At 39.4% G+C, this 12354-nt stretch overlaps 1 protein-coding gene across 5 annotated transcripts in view; it reads right to left on the reverse strand.

The window, feature by feature from the left end:
* Window positions 1-12354, reverse strand: part of BACH2 (BTB domain and CNC homolog 2) — a 357131-nt gene that overhangs the window by 244468 nt on the left and 100309 nt on the right. Inside the window, exon 3 of one of the 5 annotated variants that reach the window (XR_009404499.1) lies at window positions 6777-6997. The exons of the other annotated variants lie outside the window; for them this stretch is intronic. The gene's annotated coding sequence lies outside the window, so the exon portion shown is untranslated. Of the gene's footprint in view, window positions 1-6776; window positions 6998-12354 lie in introns of those variants that run through there. 5 annotated transcript variants of the gene reach the window in all.

The following is a 12354-nucleotide window of genomic DNA, read 5'->3' on the forward strand; positions in this document are numbered from 1 at the left end:
TTCTCTTGCACAATACAATCTGTCTGTGGAAAGCACCCCCTAAACGGAAGTATCTGTCAAAGTAAAAATAAACCCGGTTAACAGCATCTGAAAAATATATTGTGAGTGGGACTCATATTTCTTTCGTTTGCTACAGTACACGCATATATTTAGTTTCTGGGTCCTATTTAAAAGACACACACACACACACACACACACACACACACACTTAACTTTTCAACCCAATCTACCAAACTCTGAAAGGGACTAGCTTCCATTTTGTGGGAGTTAAGTGGCGGAGGCCAGTGCTTCTCACGGTCTCTTCTGGGGGGTTTCCTCCTGCAACTCAAAAGTCACAGGGGGGCCAGGCCCACGGAGGTCTCAGGTTTGCACGAAAGAGAAATGGTTTGTGTTTGTTCACATCAAGACTGCTCATTCTACCCATAGTCATAAAAGTCAGACTGATGATTACCTGGAATGCTTACTTATCAATCTACACTGAAAAACAGAACTTCCCAGAAGAACTTAATACTGGGGCAAGCTTATTATTATTATTATTATTTAATGAAAATATCTATTGAGAGTTTACCATGGGGCATGAACTGTCCTAGGCACTTTCACATTAGTGATTTCATTTAACTCTCATGACAAGCCTTTGAAGTATCTTTTGTGTACTTGTTCAAGCTGAGGAGGCTGTAGCCCAGAGAGGCTGAGTGCTTTGGCCAAGGTCACACAGCCAGAGGAGCAGCTGAGCTTCCAGCTGAGCTCAGTCCTCAATGCTGAGGCCAGAGCCCTCACTGCTGGGAAAACATTAAGTTCAGAAGCATGGGCAAAGAACCAAATGATTTGATTGTAGGTTGGTGTCATTAAACCTCATGGACTTAAAATGGATTGGCAATACATTTTGCCAATAGCACGCAACTGGTCTGCGACGATCGGGGACATCTCTACAATTTTCAGGGGCCACAACTTCTTTCTGTGGCTCCCAAACAGACCAGCTGCCAACTGTTTGCTTCTGATATTAACATGTTATAATCTCAAAAGTGTTAAGTTTAGCTAACATTATCAACACTTATTTGGATTTTTGTTGGTTTGTCTAAGTGTGGATTACCTTCTGGGAATTTTACACATAGCTAATCTCAGCCATTTTTATGTTGATGTTTGAGAGTTTCGGTTTCTAGCGATGGTATTTTCTGCCACTGTTCCTTGAAATTCAAATTTTGAGGGTGTACATTATTTGGTACCTGGGCACTAATTTATTTATATCTATTAAAAATACATACATAAATATACATGGTACAAAACCATGTGCCATACTGTGTACTCATTATGACCAAAAGAGGCACTGATAATTTGTAAATCTATCTTAGGAAACTAAGTCAAAGAAAACAGTTAATAATATTTTGTACTGTTCCTTTTCTGTTCCTAGTGAAAAATTTGAAGAGTTACTTCTTACTACCAATCCAGTTCAGACAATTCTAAAAAGTGATTTATCATCATGAAAATTTCACGTTAAATAGCTATAATAGTGCAAAATAGTGCAAAAATGAAAAAAAAAAAACAAAAGGAAGCTCTCTGAGTACATTTTTAATTAACCAATAAATAAAATAAAACCAGCTTCCAAAATAAAATCAGCCTAGCTGTGAACATTTTGCCTGCTTTTGACTTTGAATTGCAAACTTGGCCTGGAAAATAAATCTTAATGAGATTGTTCACAGCAACTTTGAAGAAAAATTAATAGTATTGTGGCCTACCATGATTATTCTCGTTTAACGAAGTTGCCAAAGAATAAAAAGCCTAATTTCAAACAGAGGTTGAAAGAGTAAATGGTAGCAATTCACACACACATATTCACACACACATAATATTCATATTAAGGAGTCAAATGTATATTTTTAAAATCCACCATCAGAAAAAAAGAAATGCAATTTTTGGAGAGAAGTAATGTAGGTAAACATCCCTGATGTTTTGGAAGGCATATCTAAGCATCCAAGAAGCAGCTGTTTCGTTTGCTTTAACAGAACTGGGATGTTCTGGAGGGAGGGGTCTGTTGTTTCAATACAGTGAATGCATGAGTCACGTTCAACAGTGGACTTCCATTGGATTCTACCTGAACCATTGGGCAGGGATGCTATTTAAGTCTTTCTCTTCCCTACCAGAGGGGGAGGTGCTAGAGTGCTTTCTTATTCTCCCCGTCTGTTTATTTGCTGAGCAAGAGGGCTCCTGCTTCAGGCAGGTTAATCTGCTGAGCCATGACACGTATGAGAAGGCTGTCTGGAGGGACAGCACGCTTACACACTGAAGATATGACAGCAAAAGAACCAAAATATCACCCCTCTGGGCCTCTGCTTCCTCACCGTGGGAATCGATCTATTCATGCGGCACTAACATCCCACCTCTCTGAGATTCCAAATAAGAAAGTGCTATTTTAAGTGATTCTTTAAACTACCATTGCAGGGAACTACAAAAAAGTGTTCAGACTCGAAAAACATGTTCATTCAATACCCAAACGTAACTCACTTCTAATGAATTGACTATCCATCCACTAATAACAGAATTTTGTCACCATCCACAAATATTTATTGCACATCTGCTATACACAGCAGGTTCATCTTAGAGGACAGAGAAGCCGTCGTCTACAATAAAAACACTCCAAGTTTCCCTTAACGTGTCATGCTGTAGGAGGAAGATAGAATGTACTCATTTTCTCATCTGTGCAGTCTACAACAGCCTGTACACAATAAAATTTATAGAAAACTAGAATGCTATAGTCCGTATAGACTTCAGACAGAATCTGTCCTGTAGATTTCTTTGTGTGTTGAGGCCCTGGAGAATCTGATGCAATAAGTCACGAACCACTCTCTCCAGAAAAATGCAGATGCATACAAAACATGGGACTCAGTTCTTAGCATTTTCCAGATACCCTCTGAAGCCACCCTAGGCTGAGACATGAGGCTAACGACTCCTGCTGCTTCCTCATACGTATGGTGACACCAAGTTTCAAATAGGTGATGTGACTTGGCCACAGTCACACGGCAGAAACCATGAACAGAATAAATGGCATGAAACTGAAAATGATATAGATACCCCTCAAAACTCTAAATCATCCTTTTCATCAGAAGTCAGGCTTATCAGGTTGCTAGGAAAGGTGAAAAGGTGAAATGTTTTCAGAGGAATATACCTTTCTTTTATCTTAGGGTTCTAGCTGAGCTTCTCACTGGAAAATAGGCAGGTTTTCTTTATCTTGCCCTCAGGCCAGGCCCACCCATGGTTCAAGGCTGCCTTTTTCTGTGTTTGCCTTGGCAAATCAATAAAACCTGCATAACCTGGCACATTCAGAAAGGGGGCAAGTGTGAGAGCATGAATTAGAAACTAGTTTTCAGGAACCTAAGTTGAGTTCTAAAGAACTCCGTTAGTCAGATAATGGATGTTTAAGAAGTATTCTGAATCATACATAGACTGCTCATTTATTTAGGAAGTGGTACTCTACTAAAGTGTTAGCAAGTTCTAGAGACCTGCTTTAATGAATAGATGGAAATAATTTCCAACTACTACATTAGTTTGTTCATGGCAAATGGCTTTTTCCTCCCCAAAACTAAAGCATTCATTCTGGGATGCCGCATTTTACTTTTAGCTTTTAGCAAATGCATCTAATCTATTTCAAATTCACTTCAACAAATATTCTCCTACAAAGCAATGTAACAAAATGGAAATGTGCATTTGTTTTAGAGTAAGATTTGAATTCAGATACTAGCTCTTCTATATCTAGACATGGGATACTAGTCTCATTACTTAAACATCCCTGAGTTCCCCCATCTGTAAAGTGGGAATAATAACAACTCTTGCAAACTGGCTGTGAAAATCAGCAATAATACAGTCTATTTTAGGGGCACCTGGGTGGTTCAGTGGGTTAAGTCTCTGCCTTTGGCTCAGATTATGATCTCAGGGTCCTGGAATCAAGCCCCACATCAGGCTCTCTGCTCAGCAGGAAGCCTGCTTCCCCCTCTCTTTCTCCCTGCCTCTGCCTACTTGTGATCTCTATCTGTCAAATAAATAAATAAAATATTTAAAAAAATATATGTATATATATAGTCTATTTTAAAAGGAGCTAGTGCAAACGGTAGGCACTCAATAAAATGGTAACAACATAAAATAATGATTAGTTATCAAAAATTGACAAAGGATACACTTCATCCTAGACCCTTCTCCAAAAAATCTGAATTTATAAATCTAAACGAATGAGGATTTAATTCATTCTTAAAATGACTCCAATACTTGTTTTAGTCTATTTTGACATATTAAAAGGTATAGCCACTAAAGATTAAAAGGCCATCATTGAAATAATTATCTTTACTAAGTATCATTGTCAGGGCTTTTTTGACCAAAAGGAAATCTATTGTTACCGCTGGTAGATAGGTTTTAAGTCTTGAGATAACATCAGTGTTATCTCAAGGTACCAGAATAATAAAACAGCAAGAGAATGATTTCTTGACATGGAACTTCATGACTAGAAGTCTAAATTAAATATTATGGTTCAGTAGTATTAATGTGTTTTCACACTACCTACCAAGTTTTCAGACTGCACTCTACTTATCCTTTTTAAATTACTAGCAGTATCTTTTTTCATGGGAAATTTCTTACAAATTACTTTGAGAAGCCAAAAATTTACAGTGGAAATTTTTTCCCTAGTCCTTTTTTAGAAAAAAAAAAACATATTCAACAGGCAAATCTAAATAATTTTTAGCAGTTCTAAATGTAGTGAATTCATGACTTCTTACTGTAATTGAAAAGGAACATATAAAGCAATTACTTAGTCACTTATAAAACCCACGTTCAACTTTCGAAATAATGACTAACCTGATAGGAGAGACAAGACTTTTATAATTAAATACTAAAGTCTAGCCATTTGAGATAAGCACAGCAGGTTATGTAATTGTCCCCTGCACTCACAATATCCTTTTTTCTCTTCTTGGATGCATATCATTTTTCAGTAATAATAGAACATGTAACAATATAAAAAAGTCACTGTACTGTCGGAAATCCTTCTAACCACAAGCTAAATTTTTGGCCAAGAGTAAAGCCTCATTAATTAGGATTTCACGGTTTCATAAGGGGAAAAAAAAAGGTGCCCATTAATAATGTAAGTAAAATTCCCTGGAGAATCTATTAGATTCTTAAGGAAACAAAACAGTGAGCCTTAGGCACTCATTTACATATAAATACTTGGACCATTAATTGAAAAGCATTCCTAGCCAGGGCAGGATGGAATTTTCAAATTTGGATACTCTTAAAACCTCTTTCAGTGCCATATGAGAATGGGAAGAAATGGGACACATGACATCTTTTGCTAGAAAGCTGGTCTGGCTCGTGTGCACACACATGTGCCTGAAGACACTGAGCACAGTCACTAGTCATCCAGGGACTTTTCCCAAGCTCCTTACCTTCAGGTGGAGCCACACAGCTCGCTCTCATCAATGGACTATGAAGAGAAGATGCCCAGTCCCTTCAGGGCTCTGGTGATTAAGAAGTATAATGCTCCTTTTTTACGCTCTATCTCTTCCACCAGCCAGATGCAGACAATCAAAAGCCTCAAAAGATGACATTATGGGCTGAACTGTGTCCCTCACTTCACATTCAGATGGTGGAAGTCCTAACCATCAATACCTCAGAAAGTGATGTTAATTCAGAAATAGGATTATTATAGATGTCATTGTTAAGATGAGGCTTAGTGGAATAGGGTGAGCCCTAATTCAATAATACTGGTGTCCTTATAAAAAGGGGAAATTTGGACAGAGGGAAGACAGTATGGAGGGACACAGGGAGAAGACAGCCATCTGCAAACCAAGGAAAGAGACCTGGACAACTGATCTTCAGAAAGAACCAGTCCTGCTCAACTTTGAGCTTGGGACTCCTAGTCTCCAGAGCTGAGAGACAATAAATTTCTGTTATCTGAAGTGCCCAGTTTGTAGTACTCTATTATAGCATCCTGGAAACCTAATACAGCTGGTAAAGCCAGAAGATAGAAGGAGCCCGAGTTCAGGATTTCTGAACAAGTGCTGAATAAAAGCAGTTCACTGACCAGAAAGACCGACCCTAGGTTGGTACTTTGGCAAGAAAGGAAACTTTCATTGTGTCAAACTGAATTTTGAGGACCTATTCATTATAACAATGAAATTACCTGATAAAATACTTAACTAAGTAATTAAACTGGCAAGTAATTTTTAAAGTTACTTTATATGAATTAGAAAACATGAACACATCATAGAGAACGGTATAAAATCCACGTAGATTTTTAGAATAAAAAAGAAGTTCAAAAAACATTGTGAGTTTACAAGAAGATATTTTGGGGTAATTCCCCTAAATCCTCCCCAAGGTACCAATTTACTCTCCTCTGCCAATAGAAGTAGAATTTCCTCAAGAATTTTAAATAAGCCACAATGTCAAGGTTGCTATATATAGTTTAAATTATGCTATAATTCACTTAAATTTGTTTAATTTTGTAAATTCAGAGGGACAATTCTCCCAAGTGGCCCCAGTGTATTACTTGCGTGCTAAGGACAAGAATATTGTAAATAGAGGTCTCAGGTTTTCCCAGAGTTCTCAATATTATTTGTAATCAATCTGAAGAGAATTCACTATGTAACCATCATCTTCTGCTCTCAAATACAAATAAAAAAATGTACTTCCTTTACGATAAGGTGAATAACATGGAATCAATACATTGTTTTTCAGTTTTTGATCATTTAATTAATTTATTTTTACATCATGTGATGAAAAAGTAAAAGGCTATCCTAGCTAAGACATAGAGTTTTAATTCAAAATACCTCAAAAGCTGAGCTGGCAGCTGGGTTCTCGTGTTTACAGAAAAGCTAGGATGATTCAGCCAGTGCTCAGAGCTCAATTTAGATCCCAGCGTCTGGATTCCAAACACATGGAAGATGTGGCGGCAGGTTTCCAGGTCATGACGGATCCGAGACCAGCGACCACTGACCAGAACAATTCCAAATGGAGAAAGTGCCTGAGGGAGAGAGAAACCTCAAAGGTGTTTGGAAGACCTGGCCATAGTCAGCCCTCCAACTTGCAGTAACGTAAGCTTTTCTTGTAGCTGGCAGGTGCCGGGGAGGCCAAGGCAAGGCAGCCAGGGGAATGACACTGAACAGTCCTCAAGTCAGCTTTGTCACGGTCAAAAAACATCTCTTACAGATGACTTCTTTCCTGAAGCAGCTATTGTTCAGATTAAACTATGGGAATCTGGTCAATGGAAAACCTTAGAGAGCACACGCTTCCTGCTAAGATCAGCGCTTAACTTTGCTTTGTTTCAAAGAGAAAAACTGGGGTAGGGAAAGGGAAAAAATATTTTAACAGCATATTTTGTTTTTTGTTTTTTTTTTTCCTCTTGGTGAGAAGAAATCATAGCCACAGTAACTATAATGTAGGCTACACACTGAAAATCTAAGAGGGGGAAAAATAGTAGCACAAAGTCTTCCTAGCCCAATTTTATCCCCATCAGAATTCACCTCGCTCCTTCCCTAATTTTCCTTGGATGTGATACATCCAGAACATTGGTGGTTTTGCAGCTACAGATTTTATGTGCAAGAAAAAAATACTTACCCTGCTGCCTCTCCTCACCTTCCCCCTCTGAGATCTCTCTCCCTCTCTCTCCTTCTTGTCTCTTTGTTGTGAATGTCAGGGCTGTCAGTGTCACGGTCTGACATGATTAGCGTTTCTGACATTACACCAAGAAGCAGACACGGAGCAAGGAAAGCGGGTGGAGGGGGACGAGGGTTAGGATGTGCAGCCATTTAAAGCCAAAGGGGAAAAAAAAAGGAGACCCCACCTCCTTTCTCTGAGGTTCCTTGATTACAGGGCAACTTATAAATCACCCTGGATTTTCCTCATTTATCCAATTAGTCCGTTTTCCTGCTCCTGTGGAGATCACTAAGGTGTGGGTCTGTTCTGCGAGATCAAAGTCGGTGGCTCCAATAACAGATAAGACAGAATTCGTGATTCAGCAGATTCTAAGGCTGTGAAGTATAACAATCCGCACTTTGGGAAGATAGCACCAGTCCATTTCGAGTATCGATTCACTGCACTTTGTCACTCTAATGATGTTATCTCATTAAAAGAGATAAATGCCCCACTGTTCTTCCCAGAGCATCTGCTTCTTACTCTTCTCTCTTTTTCAACAGCATGGCTCTCAGCAGCAGCACATTAAAATCAAATTGAAATCCAATGCAAGGCTTGGCGACAGAGCTGCTTACCGAGGCTTCTTTTTAATTGCTTTTTCTTACTCTCGCACCCTTCCCGCTCCCCCAACAACTGTCATCCGTAGAAACACCAGAATAAAGAGAAACAGATGTAGAAAGTAATCATAATAGGAAGCATTCACTGAGTGCCTGGTATGAGGAGCCTCCACCGCGTCGGCACTTACCTTTGCCCACCTTGACCTTCCCAGGTAAGCAGAACGATCTCCAGTGTGCAAATGAAGAAATGGAGTCTGAGGTTAAGGTGCTTGCCTGAGATTACACAGGTAATGGGACAAGCGTGCAACCAATGCAAATGCTTTTCTTTAGCCCCCGTTTTCATTCATGGAACAAATAAGTAAATATGACTGCAACTTGATTAGAATAGGTAAGGAGAAACATGTAAAAGATGGTAGCAATTATTCTCCAGCCTGCTAATACCAGGAACATAATGCCATAGGCAGTGCAATAGTTTTGTTTCAACAGATTTCTTATTAAATAAAAAAGGTAGCAATTTTCCATAATGAATGTTTTATACATTATTCCTTTGTGTATCAGGCCTCTAAAGTACACACTATTAAAGTCTATTAAAGTCTGTATTTAGCAGCATTACTAATGTGCCTTTGGGGAAATTATTACAATGAAACAGCATCAGTCTTTCACAAAATTTCAATTGTTTAATATTCCTCTTCTGATCTTTACACATGTCTATTTTTAGCCATAATCAGACCCCATCCAAAATGCCGTAACGCCAGCCTAGAGCTGTCACAACAAATTGTTTATGGGTTGGATTTATGAAAAAACAAGACACGCAGATATTGCTAATTTCAACCAATCTTTGTTTTCTTCTAAAACTCATTGCTACTTCAATGTTCTAATTAACAGGTGCTTCTTGATCACTGTGACATGTGATGACACTCTAACTCTCTGGCTAAGGTTGGTTATCTTAATTAATTGCTTATACTTATATCTAACTGAGACTGGCCTCTCGGGATAATGCCACTTTATTAAAATCTGAGGGTGGTAAGAAGTTATAAAACTATTCCACGAAGAAAAGAAAACCAAATAAACTAGAAGAAGATACAAGCTGTGATTAATAAAATCTAAATGTTCATCTAAACCTAAACACAGTCATTTATAAAAGACGAGAAATATGTCTTCTGAACATTAACTGAGGACTGTCTGCAAACATATGTAGTTTTATATACTCGAAATAGGTATCTCATCTCTTCTAGGACATTTATTAATTTTTTCACAAAATATGAGGTTTTTAAGAATGAAGCAAATGGGGCACTTGGATGGCTCAGTTGGCTTAGTGTCTGACTCTTGGTTTTGGTTCAGGCTGTGATCTCGGGGTTGGGGGATCGAGCCCTGCTTAGGGGCTCTGTGCTCAGTACTGAGTCTGCTTAGGATTCTTTACCTGCCTCACCCTATGCATGCACACTCTCTCTCAAATAAATAAAATCTTTTTTAAAAAAAAAGAATGAAGCAAAAAATGCACATATCTTAAAAAATACCATGTTCTCTCAAAACATAGAAAACGATGTTAGGAGTATTTTACAGAGACAAAAGACCAAAAAAGGAAGCTGGAAAGAATACTAACAAAGGGCTAAATGCAATAAGATAGCTGGACCACAAGAAAGGGCGGGGGAAAGGGGCAATTTAAAGTACTAGGTCCTCAAATTAATAAGCTGGGTGGAAGTAATCTCTCATTTATGCATTTCCCCGGATACAAAGCAATACCATCATTTGAGCTGATATGTTTGCAAAATCAGACAAATTGAGTGGTTAATATTCTAAAGATGGACAAACCACAGATTAAGTACCTAAACAGTCATGTTTCCAATCACCCAATCACCAATTAACTAAATAAGATGTAACTTAATTGTACCCATTAAGGACTACTAATTGAGAGGAGAAGGGCAGGGTTGAGGACTTGGAAGACAGAAGCATTCCTCTGCATGATTCACAAAGACCAGAATCAACTGGCCTCTTTGTTACAGGGACCCGGCCACAAACAGCATCAAAGAAAGAGGTCGTAGCACACATTCCAGGCCCAAAGGACCTGTCTAATTATGCCGTGTGCTTGTGTGGGCTTAGTGAGGCAGATATGGTGATGCAGAACGAGGACCCACCAGTTTGGTCAACATTTAATTAAAGCTCCACATGAAGGCTGGCATGGGGCAGTTCATCAATTTAAATAAATAAATAAATAAATAAATAAATAAGCAAAACTTGCTTCAGTCAAGAAAATCCTAGGCACTCTTCTTTAAATCTGCCAGAAATAAGGACGAATGAGATTCCCAAACCACGGAGCCCAGTGTGTGAGGGGCCCCTGAAGAAAACCAAGATGAAACTGAATGTTCTCTTTCATTCAAGTGAAACCTATTTTATGGTCAGTAGCGGTGGCCACATTTCAAAGGGCTTATCGTGATTCAAAACGAGGCCTCTCAGACTTGAAATTATATTACCGTCGTGTCAAAACATATCTCTTCTCCTGCTGGGGTCATTATGGTCTTAAACCCGAAGTCCAGCCTTTCTACTCCAAAGCCTTAATTTGCCTCCCACCTGTGCAGCTCCTCCTTCATCTTTTCTGACATGACTGGGAGCTGTTAAGTCAGGCCCGTGATGAGCTCCACACTCAAGTCAAGGCCCCGGCGCAACCACGTGAACCCTGCCCTGCGTGCGCGCGGTCTGAGGGCTGGTGCGGACTTGAGTGCATCAGTGTGTGATTCATCTGATGCTCCACTTCTCTGGACAGAAAGCTTCAGACTTTCCACTCACACCCAGACCACGAAGAGAAGTAGGCACTGACCGCGGCGCCGCCATGAGCTCCTCCAAGATTCAGAGGTGAGCTGAGATCCACTGAACTGGGTTTCCGTGAAGCAGAAAGGAGGAGAGGTCTCATTACTGAAATAAAAGCATCAATATTGCCTCCATGGTCGAAATGACTAGAAATTATCAAGAGATATTTCCACATAAAGTAGGAAGCATTTCTCAAATAACCTGTATGCTTTATCTATATTTACTAGCACAAATGAATTGTCTACACACATACATTTTATTTATTTTTAAAGATTTATTTATTTGAGAGCGTGAGAGAGAGAGCGAGCACAAGCAGGGTGAAGGGGAGGAGGGAGAAGCAGGCTTCATGCCGAGCAGGGGGACCGACACGGGTCTTGATCTCAGGACTCTGGGATCGTGACCTGAGCCGAAGGTACCTGCTTAACAGACGGAGCCACCCAGGGGGCCCCCTCGTGCATACATTTTAAAGACAACGAAGCATTAACATATTTAGTTAATTCTTTTAAATTTGTCTTCTCCCTACTTGATAGCAAATTGACCATCTACTACATTACATTACATTTAATGTATTAAATACCTGTATTCCCATACCTCTTAGAAGGGAATTATATTCCTGTTTTCTTCCTAAAAATGCACTGAATTTCCCAGTGTGATAAACATGGAAGAGAATGGAGGTCCAGGTTTGCCATTTCTGTACATCCCCCATTTAAGCAGAATCTGACTTACATATAAGTAGCATGGGTGTTACACTGGCCTTGTGCCAACAATGTTCCCTTTAGTCTTATGAACTCCATAAAATGGTTTTGTTTTTAAATAAGGACTAAGCTCATTCTACATCCTTACAGATGTAGAAGGTGAGATCAGATGTGACACAATGCCCAGGGCGCTCACTGCTCCGAGCCCTGGGTCCAGCTTCTTCCTAGAGTAAGGACTGCCAAACCCAGGACATAGGCATGGGCTAGCCCACAGCTTCTCAAACTCCTATCTCAGGACGTGCTCAAAAATGACTGCAGACCTTAAAGGGCTTTTGTCTACATCAATTCTTTCTACCCATGGTTGTTGCCATCTTAAAAATTAAAACAGACATTTTTGGATGAATGTCATTGGATGCCACGCAGCCTCTTGAAAAACTGTACTGTACACTCAAGAGAAAGGAAAAGAAAAAAAAAAAGACTTAAAAGTAGTTTTGACCTTGCAGGTAGCCTGTGAATGGGCTCCCCAGGCGTTCCCAAACCCTAGTCTGAGAAGCACTGGTCTAAACTTGTGTACATCAGCCAAGTCTTTTGAAGAGCTGGATGAAGAAATGACACACATACTGAGTAAGAGG

This window comes from Mustela nigripes, chromosome 5 (assembly GCF_022355385.1).
Source record: "Mustela nigripes isolate SB6536 chromosome 5, MUSNIG.SB6536, whole genome shotgun sequence".
In the NCBI taxonomy this organism is placed as follows: Eukaryota; Metazoa; Chordata; class Mammalia; order Carnivora; family Mustelidae; genus Mustela; species Mustela nigripes.